Consider the following 11909-nt stretch of genomic DNA (forward strand, 5'->3'; position numbering starts at 1 on the left):
ATATAGTTTTTTGTTTTTATTTATTAGAGCTTTATGCGCGTTGAAGTCTTTAGTTCAAAACGTATTCGCAATCTTTTAAATTATAGATAAGATAATTATGTTTTGTAATTTTCTAGTGATTCTGGCCCGTATCTTTTTTGTTCTTTTCTATATATCAATCTATTCTGTTCCTTCTGCTCATGCTATGTCTAAATTGATGGTAAAAAAAAACTTTTTTAAAAATCGTTCCTAGAAAAAGGAATTGAAACCGGATCTATTTCTTGTAAAATTAAGCACTTACCAATATCGTCACGATAGCGTCCAATTACCATCGATTTTCAAACAAATTAAGTATATTTTTAGAAACTAATGATGCATTATAAAATGCCAACACAAAGGCCAGTATAAAAAGTTCTCACAAACGACGCTTCTACTGTAGTTACGTAATTAATTGCTAATAACAATAATTATATGCTTATTGATCATTACATACGATGAGTGAAAAAAAAGCTGATAAAGTATTATTGAGAAGTCATGTTTGATGGTTCCGTAGATCTTATTCATATGTCAATACGTGCACCGCCAGATCTATTTTTGAGCACTTTCACCTGATGCGGATGAGATCTTTTCAGCCTCATGTTTATATAAGTGTAAAATAAGATGCATCTGTTTAAATTCTATATGACGCCGATTTTGACCTCGAGCCACAATGAACATGTTAAAACTAAAATGGATTTATAAGAAAAAGTTACCAAAGAGAACTTAGTTTAGTATTTTCATAACATAGCGTATTGGGGGAAAAAACTTCTCTACCAGAGCGGGGAAACGAAAATAAATTAATATAATTATTCCCCCGAGCGGGCGTCACATTCACAAGAAATAATAATTGTTTAGAGATTTTTTACTTAAATATTTTTTTCTTTAAGCAGTAAGAATTTAAAGGCTATTTGTGGCGCGAAGGCAAACCCGCGCAACTGTAATTGCGATGGGTTGTGGGTTCGACTCCCACTCGAAGAAATGAAATATTTAATACCTTCTCGCTCTGGTAACGAGGCAAAGAGCGGCGTTGTGTGCCGCCACTAACACGCAATGCCTTCAGAATTCGATGGAAAGTGGAAAACGGAAACGTCTTAATGGGATTGGAGTGTGTTAACTGTAGATTTCCAGGTTTCTTCTGCCTACTCTGCTAAGTACGAGTATGAAGTTAAAAAAAAGTTTCAAAATATAAAAGAAAAAATAAAATCGTTTTCTTTATTAATTACTAAGTAGAAATTTCTCCGAATGGAATTTGTATCCACAACCATTATTTACAACATCAACAATCCGCGATGGCATCATTTAAATTCTAACTTTGATTTATAAATTTACTTAAGGAGCATGTTTATGTTACACGATATTTTATTAACTCAGATCAAATTATACATTGAACTATGGATATGCATAATTGATATAATTTAAAGATTCTTGAACTAAAATATAAATTAATGTTATTTTATGCTTTACATTTTACTACGCATTAAGGCTAACGTTTCACAGGCGGTAAACGTAGATGTTTAAAGCGGAGGGTTGTGGGTTCAGTTCCCACTCGGGGATATGTTTTTTTTTCGCTCAATACGCAAGCTCTCAAAAAACAAAGCAGTTTGTCATGAACGACGAGAGGAAGGAGTGTCTAAATTCCTTCTGCCTACCTACCAATATGCGTGGTATATATCTATATGGAATATTACTTAGCGAATACCTCTTATTAACGAAATCAATCAATGGAGTCATCGAAATATTTGTATTTTCCTTCACAGAACAAATGGTTAAACTATTAAGACGCTATTAAAACGCCCACTCACGTCGAGTACCAACATACTATTGTTAGGAATGCACTGATTCATCTAACCTTACAATTTGCCTGCAACACTCTTAGATATATACATAGATATGTACAATAACAAAAACACATAAAGCCCTTGAGGTGCAGTGGATTTAGCGTAACGTAATAGTTATTGGTTCAAATCATACCATGTCAAAAAAACAACAACATCGACATTTTTTTCATTTTCAAATGTTATTCGATACTAGAGATGGAAAGTATATGGCAAAGGTAAGTATAAAGATTTTAACGTAGCCTAACTTAAAGTTGCGTCACTTCGAAAACGTCCACATGCTTAGGCCACTAAACCATACTCTCTTATCAATTATATTAGACTTTCAAAAATATATTTAAAAAAATCGGTAATTTCATTGATTCAATTTTTTTAATTTATTTATGTTCACACGTGATAATCAAAATTCATAGGAACGACTGAATAACGTATTATTTCCTAAAAATGTACAGGTATCACTGTAAAAACTCTCTGTTCTCCACTTTCCGCTCAACAGACCTGAATGCCACGGAAATAAATGAATGGGAAACATATTTTTCATTTGACATTTACGTTTTTTTATTATTATTTAATAAGCTATTCCCTAAAGGTAAGTGTTAAACTAACTATTCTAGTCACCAATTAAGTATTTACATTCTGCCAATTGCATAAACATTCTTTTCTGTAGGAAGGTTCATACAAAGCTTTGCTGTTCGATACTCATAGGTTATTACAAATAATGATTACTTGCGAAAGAGGATGCTATTTACTCAATTAGTCTATAATATTGAAGTGTTATTCACACACTTAGAATTGTATGTTGAAATTTATAGTATTTTAGATTGCTATATCTAAAAAGGTGATAAGTTATTAGTTTAGAACTAAAGGCCATGGAGTAGTGGGCCTGTAAACGTTTGACAAATGTAGTCGTCCACTCGAGGGAATATTTTCTATTTTCTACATAGTTTTTAAGGCATTGCAAGTTGAGTAGCAGAACGAGAAAAAGAATATATTAAACAATATAATAACATAATTCAAAATATTTAATCGGCAGCGTAGAAAATGTCCTAGTACGCCACAAGACTCTATAATAAATTAGAATAAAAAAAAACTTTCTTTTCAGCTTTATGGTGTATAATTTTTTTGACACTGTTCTCCATGCACCGTCGAGACATAACATGTTATGTCGCAGAGCTCTACGCCGCACAATCTCCATGTCATGTACATATGTCATAAACCAGAGGAAGGAAATGAAGATAATTCTTTCTCCTAAAGTGGAAATCGAACACACGACAATCAAGAAACATTATAATTGTGTATTTTTAAAATTTATGGTTACCTTCCCTACTTCTATTTTGCGTAATTAAAAATTAATAGAAATATAAAAAAATAGTTGCGATATTAAAAAGTGCACACGTTAACGAAATAGTCCATTCAAATTCATAAACACAAAAGAGATTAAATCAATTCTGTCATTTTCTAGGAATTTAAAGTTTTTTTGTGTTTTTTTTTCATAATATCTTTTGTTTTACGATTGCAACGTAAATCATAGTTGGGTAATAAACACATTAAATTAGATACATAGTATTAAAATATTAATATTATATGGAAAATTACTAAGAGTTAAATGTATTAACATAAATATAGTTTACTTGTTTTAAAATTATATAAGTTCATCAGTTCGTTTGTATGGCACAACTGAACGCCGCTCTTTGCCTCGACACCAGATCGAAAAAATTAAAATATAAATTATATTTTTACTTAAATATGAATATTCTAATGATCAAATACAATAGCAAAGCCTATATATCAAACAAAACCGCACCAAGCTATTAGTTTACCAACATAAATAAACACCGCTACTTAGATCATTATAATTCAATGCTCAAATTGAAGACAATTCTGACAAATGACTTCGACAATGCCGTTTAATGCATCAGATGATGATTGACAGTCAGAGGTCACGGGTTCGTTCCCAGGCGAAGAATTTTTCGATAGAAGGACGCGCCTTTTAGAGTATTGGAATGCGTTCACCTTGTAAGATTAGCGCTATATATTGATTTTAAATAGTGTATCACCTTTTGATATTTCTATTGTGTATTCATATGAAGCTGTTGTAGTACAGTGGATTCAATTTCCATTGGACGGAATTGTTTTATTTTATTTTTTCGCTCTTGTAACAAAACGAAACACGGCGTTGAATTCCGTCACTCGACATACTCCCAACTACTCTCATATGTCTCGATAATTAGACGGGAAATGGAGAAAAGAGTGGGTTAACATCAGGTTCATGGGATACAGATACATATTTACGGGAAACAATGTGAAGGTATTGTATTAGTATTAGAGGCCTTCGTGGCGTAATGGGATAGCGTATGGCTAACTGTAGGTGATGTAAGTTTGTAAAAGCGTGTAAAAGTCTGTAAAAGTTGTGAGTTCGCTCTCCACTCGAGGGAGTAAAATATTTTCTTTTCAATGTTCTGACGTTGAATACCACTACTTTTACTTAACACTAGCTTCCTTCTACTTACTTTGCTATTAGGAGCAAAGCTTGCTCAAACACAGCTTGAGGCTAGAAAAGGGTGCGTTGCAAAGATGAAGTAATCTAACAGTTATTAAATAATCTTTATATTATTACATAATAGTTATAACTGACAAATTGATATTTAATTAAATACGAAATAATACATAAGTAAGTACATTATTCGAAATATAACCAAGTGATTTATTATTTTCTATTTGTTTCTTGTGCAGTGCTGTTACGACCGGAATAAACCATATTTTCATTTCTTTTTTTTAATATTTCGTACTATGTTATTTGTATGGACCCAGTCTCATTTTTGCATGTAAAAAGCTTCTATTAAACTTAATTCGGAGCATGAGTTCTAATTATATTTAAGAATCAAAAAAATTGCTAAATATTTTTTAAGCAAAGATAATCTAATGTCCAGTTAGTATCGCTTTGTTATTCGCTTTTTATCCGAATTCAGAACACTGTGAGGATGGAGTGATAGGACTCTTCATCAAGAGAATTAATCATTTTGTTTAGCCAGAACGAATACATAAACAAATTACTAATATGGAATGCCTACGAAAAAATATCTCGCATTTTATTATATTAGGTACCCTATACAATAAACGTGGTTCAATTTTGCTTAATACAATTCAACTGAGTTGTCCCAGACCTAGCACAAGCAAAAACAAATATGCAACAGACATAAAGGTTTAAAGGACCAAGGTTGCGTTTCGGAAGGTCGGGTCAATGCTTAATACTAAATACTGGGAATTATTATAAGATAATATTAATTGAGGCCATCAGTGTAGTGTTGATTTTAGCATACATACATGGGTTGGGGGTTCTGATAAATAAAACTGTTTAATCGATAAATAGTATTATTTATAGGGTTAGTTCCACACTGTATCCCGCATAGCAGAGGATCAGGGAACTAGTGTAATGACACTCCGTTGGAGACGTTACGCGTTAAGTAGATCGAGAAAATAAAAACATTTCATCCCCTGGTGGAATTTGAACCCACAAAATTTAAAGCCATCAGCCATCAGGCTATCTTCATGACTGGATACACTTCTTTATTATCTATTCCTTAAAGAATATTGAGAGACTAACGCAGCTTTTTGTTCAAGTATACCAAAGAAACGGAAATAATTAGTAAGTTTTTTTTTTTTTTTTTAAATGAAAATGTTAATAACGATGACTACATAAACTAATAATTGAACTCACAACCATTACGTATAGTATAGGCTGCAATTGCGCCACCATAACGTCTAATTCTGTGTCCAAATACCTTATAATTAAATGTATACAATTTTGTCCATTTTAATAAACTTTTGGTTATATATGGTACGATAAAAATATATGACACATCACACTTTAGGGTAAGCCTGTTATTATAAATTATCCACAGTTACAAAATTCTAAAGAGAAAAAAATTGAGGTTTACGAGCAAATTTAATTAGATATTTGGATTGTATAAAGACTTGTTGAATATTAAACAAAATGTTGGAAATGACCTCGTTGCTCAAAATGTGAAACTATTATCTTACGTTTTTTACATAAATTGGATAACTTTATAGAATAATTATAGAAATGCCTTTTTGTTTCGTGGTTTACTTTAAACGCCTATCTAGTGGTTATGGGTTCGATATTTATAAGGATTTTTTTTTCTTAGTACTCGTATTTAGTACATATCGATAATGCAAATAATGTATTTTCCTGTTATACATTTTTTGCCTAGCTTTACTCTCTATCCCGCATAGACACCGTTCCTCACACACCACCCAATTCTTGAGACATTGGGTGTTGAGCAGCAGAACTCCACATCGCGTCTTGTTTTGTTATAAGAGTGGCAATCAAACCCCTAAATAAAATCCCCGAAATAAAATAAGCTGAGATTCAAGTCCCGCAGGGGTCGCCCTTCCCAGCGTCGGCATCCCCTCAAGCAGCTCTTTTCCCTCTCCACCCGATATCACTGTAAGGATAACAGTAATAACCTCAAGTTTGAAAAAACTCTTCCTTTAGGGTTTACAGATAAACGCACTACCGCAGCGCTACGACGGTCTAGGTGTTTTTAAAAAAAATCATTAAATATTTGCACATTAGAGAACGAAAATATTTCAAATATGAACAAAATGGCCGAACCCAACGCATGTTACCAGGGCGAGGAAATTCTGAATTATTCTTGGTATTTCTTGGAGTAGGAATCAAAAAAATAACCATCACGTGTGCAAGTGAGTCAGAGAGATTTTCTAACTATACTATAATAATAATAAATTAACATATATAAACGTAACTTAACAATAAGACAAACGGACGTAATATAAATTTTTCAATCGATTATCTCACGTAACTAACCTTTTAAAAAATTGTTTCTGCTAATTGCATTTTAATTAATGTATAATTAAATAAACATATAAGCAGTTGCTTTGTAAGAAAGTTTATGAATGATTTATAGCCTATTTCTTTATCGAAGGTAATCTAGTATTAAGACATTTCAATTTCCACTTTTGCCCAATTTCCCAGACATTGTGTGTGGGGTGGCGGATCACAACAACGCGCTTTATCTTATTACAATATAAAATTATTCCCCCGAGTGATATCGAACCCAATTTACAGGCGCGAAGTGTCTTAATGGTGAACCACCTGATTCCCCAGGAAATCTGGTGCTACCCAGTGAGTTCCCAGATTTCGGCAGTCTAATTTGGTATGCGCTGTATACAGATAAAGCAAAAAATATTTTTAGCAATAATAGGGCAGGTAGGGTATAATAGGGCCGGCAGGGCTAGTTTCTTTTTGCCCTATTATAGCCAAGTGCCAAAACACTCCGTTTTCCACTTTTCATTAGGTCCTCTCTGTCTACAGCTACAAACATGAAGCTAAACAAAAATAATATATAATAATAATTAATATTACAAAAGGATTTCATTGATACACAACTTTATCACAGAGATACCGATCAAATGGAGGCTTCTAATTAAATGATTATACGTAATTATGCCTTATATTCATAAATAAACCCGTCCTTGTTGAGTTCAGGTCTTAAAGACCCACGTGTTGCCTACGCTATTTATTGATTAATTACATAGTTGCTAGAGGCGTTTGCCATTCCTAATATTGTATGTTTCATTAATTTAATTAATATTAGCTGATTAATTTAATCATAGAGCAAGTTTTATTTTGTTAAAAAATATTGTAATTTCAGTTCAGTTTTCCCCAAAGCTTTTTCAGCACTTCTTTACTTAAGTTAAAAATGTCTAAATACTAGTCATTACACTGCCTATATAACTGCACAAAAAACATCACTAACAAATACCAATCACTTATGCTTTTCGACACCCACTGTTGGACATACGGATTTCTAAGATATATATTTAATCTGGACATAGATATATATTTAATATTATTAATTTAAATTCCATATCTTATAAAATTAGGGGTCATCACAGCACAGTCGCTGCATAATTGTAAGCACGATGATTATGGATGCGATTCCTACTCAGAGGAATGTTCTACACTCTGCTAACAACATGTGGTCTGTTGTATCGTCACGGAAACGGTGTGTCAACAAGAGGTTCCATCTACTTACCCTAAAACTGAAACTACTTTCTTTTCAAGCCTTATTCTATTACACTCAGATCTCAAAGACCATACTTCTGAATTTAACGGGTTGAATATTACTTTTAATAGACTTCAAGAGTTATATGGGATAAAATAATAATAGGCAATAATATTAATTATAAATACTTCATCTACAGTCGGATGCATATCATTAATGTAATTATTAATTAATTGGATATTATTATTATATGTGGAATAGGAGCCATATTTCCTTAAATATTACAGAGTAAGTGCTGTACCAGAAAAATGGTAATAAAGCTGTATTTTTCTTAACTTCAAATGCTATGTTTATAGAAACATTCAACTCAAATCGACATTTACAAACCATTGCAGGCAGTGGATATTTTTCACCTGAGCCAATATAGTCAATACAAACTTAAATAAGCATAAAATTTTACAGCAATATTAAATAATGGACAACACTTTAGTCGCACATCTTTGACAGTTAAATGACTATTTGCATCTAAAATGTAATATTAATGTGATCTATAGATCATAGATCACGATCCACCTTATTACAATGATAGGATACAAATTGTACGCTAAAATATCACACCCAAAGGTTTCGTAAATTATCCTATTGTATTTTAAACGTGTCTCAATAATAAGAGCAATTCAATTTTATTTTGCCTTTCGTGGTGCCGCGGTACAACAACTGACTGGAAATACGCCGGAAATGGGTTAATTTCCGATGAAGAAGAATGGAGAATCCAGACAAAGCGGGGCGTTAATTTACACCGCTCCACACGCAGTCTCGAAAAACAGGAAACCCTCTGCCTACCATACTAGAGTTGATACCCTACTTTCAGTCTTATTTTCAATACATTGGCCGTTAAGTAGCGAAACTTTACGGTTTGTTTTATTACCAAAGTAAGGAAATGAAAATAATAATTTCCCGAGTGGAAATTGAACCCACGACCGTAGCAATTACAATCAGACACTGTACCACTTTGCCACGAGGGTCCCGAAAACAAAGACAGCATCACAAAGACTCAAGGGCAAACATGACAAAATTAGACAATAAATTTTATACTGTTGTAGTAATTTTTAGACGAGAACCATTCTCTTTTAAAGAGCAACAATCATTTAGTTTAACATGACTTTTACTACATACTGTAAATTAAAATCCTTAGAAACACTGATTTTATGTTCCTTTAAACAAATTCAGAAGCCAATATACTAATTTTATATAGTTTTTGTTAATGAGTATAATAGTACGGTCAACAAGTTAAGTTTTTAGAACGTTTACACATGTAAAAAAATATCATTCGAAAGTAAAAAAAAATAAAAATTTAATCTGCGCAGCCATCTGCAGCTCTACCATAAATAAATACGTTATTCATATAAGTTATTCGGTTTTTGTGAATCTTAAACATTTTAAAATTACCCTGCTATGTGCGGGATACAGCGTGAAGCTACAAAAAAAGAGGAAGTAGAGGGAAATAAGTGTTAAGACACTCCGTTGCCCACGCATCGTCCAAAAACCGATGATCCGAAAAACAAGTCTGTGTCTTGTTTTCAATACGAGAAATTAAAAATTATTCATTACCCCGAATGGGAATAGAAGCTCAACTGTAGTTTTTACATGCTGTGCGGCTACGACGACCTCTTTGAACCTGATTAATTGCACATATTTCGATTTTGTTATTCTCTAAGAAGGGCAATACACCAATAACCTAAAAAGTATCTGAAAAAACATTTACAATTCTGTAATCGAACCTCAGACCACCAGTCTTATAATATTTAGATATAATTTTATACATACATTTGTATATAATAAAAATGTCAAGTCAAGAGCAATGCTTAACAGAGTACAGGGAAAACATCGTCCATTAGATACGAGGAAGATAATAAGTAACATTTGATTTATCATTTTGTTTATATTAAATATATATAATGAACTAGTCGTTGCCCGCAACTTTGATTGGTGGACTTTAAGGCTTAACATAAAAAAATCCGTGTCTTAGGCTTCTAAGACCTACTAAGACTGCCGTCGGTATGTCTTTCTCTCATCAGGCAGGTGAAATTTTTACAGATGATCTATTTCTGTTACCGCTGTAATAATAAATATTAAAAAACTAGAATAAAAAAATATTTAAGGGGGCTCCCATACAAAAGGCGTGATATTTTTGCAGTTTATAAAAGCTGGCACGGAACCTTTGCAGACTTTGATGCAGACGAATCGCTCTTGACCGGTTTTTTTCAATTATCCTAAGAATTTCAAGAAATCCTCCCTGACACTTCTTAACTAACGTGCGTACAGGTTTCCATCTCTGGTCACACTAAGCCTTGCTCTGGTCACACTAAGCTTTCTCTTGTCGCCGAAGCGAAAATAACAGAATGTTCAAAAAATATTCCTTAAAGTAACTATGAATTAATTAATTAATTAACGGATGTATATATTTTGCAACACATATAATTTAAAATAGAAGAATCTCACGCTCCCACAATGTGAGTCTATAATTAGTATATTTTAAGTTTTAAATTTCAGAAATATTAATTTTCAGAGATTTTTTTTACAGCTTCACGGTTTATCCCGCACATAGCATGGTAAGCAGAAGGAGGGATAAAGGGAACCTAGTGTTAAAATACTTCTGTTCGACACTTTTCGCCGTATTCTGGAGGCATTGCGTGTTAAGTGGTGGTGGTCAACGCCGCGCTTTATCTCGTTACCAGAGCTATATATTAATAATAGTATTTAGAGAAATGAAAATATTAAATATTTCATTTCCTGGAGAAATCGAACCCACAATCTGTCGCATTTACAATCGCTCGATTGAGCCCTTGCGCCACGATTGGTCTAAAACTCAATTTCAAGTTTCAATGTACAAAAATATTAATTTTCATTATTATATCATTTTATTTTTATAACTATATACGAGTATAATATATGTAATTTTCAGCTTCTACAAACATATTATTATTTAAAAAATGGTTTACATAAATCATAATAACAATTAACGCTCTTGGCGTAATATGGGAATATAACTTAATATATCTACATATATGGTTGTGAAATCGATTCTTACGCAAAGGAAAAAAAATCTGTTCCATGTTCTGATTAGTAAAAGCCCAGCGTTGAGTTTCGCCACTCAATGTTATCAAACTTGAATGGTAAGAGCAAATGCGGGAAAATGCGCGAAACGGCTTGCTTTCTATTACTAATTGTTCATCACGCAATATCTCTTAAGTGATAGGAAAGTGAGAAACATATGAGAGGGATATGTGAAATTAAAACAAAATTAAAAACAATCGTGACTTAATTTCGAAAGGTGTGAAGGTATTTTTTATAACAGAATATTTAAAATGGCTATGTAATGTTAATAAAAGTTAATTAAGGTGCAACTAAAAGTATGCTAAATATAAATATTTAATATGGTAATCGGAAGTAAGTAGTAAGTGCTTTTGTAAAAGGTTTTAATTATTTTTTTTTAGCTTCAAACTGTATCATGCACAGGGTAGGCAGAGGGAACCTAGTATTAAGACATTCCGTTCCCATTAGGAACTTCCGTTCCCTACAGTTCCTTTTCCGTTTTAATTTTTTTTATTAAATGTATGGAAACAATATGTTTTCTTTTACGATTTTTATGAGGGAATAAATATATGATTATTTTAATCGTAACGCCTGTTAGTAAATTAGACATTGAGAACTAAGTTAATATGAGACATACTACGTGAACGGAGGAATGAGAATATTTTTAATATAATCATTCCCCCTAATTTGGATAATACACAAAACCATCATATTTAACGATAAGTACTCTACTAAATAAAATATAGGTACTTACTTTAATCGGGTTTTTAAATATATTTTTTTATTTTACTTTTTTTTTATATTATAATCTAGAAAAAGCAATAGTATAGAACTAGTTTAGAATTAATAAGATCAAATAAAACCCGGAAATCCCCTCCTTGCATCCTTGCAAAGGTAATATTATAAGAGA

The sequence above is a fragment of the Heliconius melpomene genome, chromosome 1 (assembly GCF_056956725.1).
Source record: "Heliconius melpomene rosina isolate 202511_hmr_F chromosome 1, ASM5695672v1, whole genome shotgun sequence".
In the NCBI taxonomy this organism is placed as follows: Eukaryota; Metazoa; Arthropoda; class Insecta; order Lepidoptera; family Nymphalidae; genus Heliconius; species Heliconius melpomene.